The sequence below is a fragment of the Antrostomus carolinensis genome, unplaced genomic scaffold (assembly GCF_000700745.2).
Source record: "Antrostomus carolinensis isolate BGI_N321 unplaced genomic scaffold, ASM70074v2 scaffold27850, whole genome shotgun sequence".
NCBI classification, from domain to species: Eukaryota; Metazoa; Chordata; class Aves; order Caprimulgiformes; family Caprimulgidae; genus Antrostomus; species Antrostomus carolinensis.
In genome coordinates, this window is record NW_010288135.1 from 1 (window position 1) to 1,589 (window position 1,589).

Genomic DNA, 1,589 nt, shown 5'->3' on the forward strand with positions numbered 1-1,589 from the left:
GGGTGCGTTGGGGGAACTGGCAGCCCCCCAGAGCAGCCTGTTGTTGGTGGGCTGGAGCAGCTGATGGGCTGGGGCCTGCTCCCTCCCCAGTGAAGCACTTTCTTTATCAGAACAGATGTTTTCCCAGATCGAGGAAGGAGTGGCTGGCCGGGGGGCCCCGCAGCATGCGCAGCACATCGCCCACGATCCTTTCAGCCATTAACTGATTAACCTGCTGCTCCTGGAAGCCTGGGCCGCCTATATCTAATCAGATGGAGGCCAGGGTTTCCCAAAGGACCATTTCACCAGAGCCTGTATGCCCACCCCTCCATCACGAGGAACCTCCTGGCCTCTTGCAACAGGAGTAGCCACTGAGGAGCCTGAAGTGCCTGAAGGAAATGGGAGGCTGGAGAGGGGATGCCCAGAGATGTGTGTCTCAGCAAGTAGCACCCAGCAGAGAACTCTCTGCTTTGTCCAGCTCTGCTTGTCCAGGTGTGATTCTGCTGTCACTCTGAGAAACGGGATTTACAGGGGAGCGCTGAGGGGCAGCCCTGAAGCCAGGGACTCCCTTGGAGTCTTAACATCTCTTGTAAATCACAGGCTTAAACCCTAGTGAAGCAAGGTGGCCAAGGCTGGAGAGTCAGGGTGAGCGTGCGTGGGAAAGCATCAAGCTTTGCTTTGCAGGAAAGGCAGTGGGGGCAGGAGAGAGGGAACGTGGCTTCCCTGGAGCGGGAATGTTTGGCATTTGCTGCACCCAGGCCACTCTTCCTCCTTCTCCATGGGGGGTTCATGGTGGGAGGGCAATGTCTGAGCAGAAGGGAGTTGCTCCACCCCTTTCTGCTGCAGCAGAAGCCAAGCTTGTCCCAAAGGGATGCATGATATCCCTTACAATGAATAGCTTAAACCCCAATGTGTTGTTGGTCTTGCCTTAGCGAGCTCCCATGCTGTGCTTGCAGCATTTAGATACCACACTTGGTGATGTGGTCAGTGTCTAGGGTTAGTTGGGGATGCCATAGGTCTTCTCAGCTTCTCTGGGTCTTATCGGCTTCCCAGGTTCCTCCCTCGGCATGCGGGAGACCAAAGGAGTTCCTATTCTTTGAAGTTTATCTCTGATAAGTGGCGTAGTGATGGGTTCAACCTACTTATCCTGGCGTTGCCAGGGGGGAATAGTTTTGGCTAGCTGTCTCAGCTTGACACTGCGGAAGGGCTTCCGATGTGCCATGCCGTCCTCTGACTGCTGACCCCAGGGATGGCAAGCAGGCGGGGTGCATGCTGCCACCACTCTTCCCCTGCGGCGTCCCAAGGGGGCCAGAGCAGAGGGCCTTCCTCCTCAGCAAGTGGTACAGCACAAAGATGTGTGCCTCTGCCATCTGAGGTCTGGTGTGCAGCATGGCTCAGGGGTGTGACGGATGACGCCTTTGCTCCAGTTGGGTATGAGCAGAGGAGCCAAGACGGTGTGTGTGCTCCGCCGTCTCCCTTCCTGGCTGCTGCAGTGAGTCCTGTGCCCAGACAGGGAGGAGGGGCCCTGGGGGCCAGGGCTGTGGCACGGTGACGGATGATGGTTTCTCTGCGTGTCTGAAGTGTGGGCAGGATGTGGGGTGACACAGAGG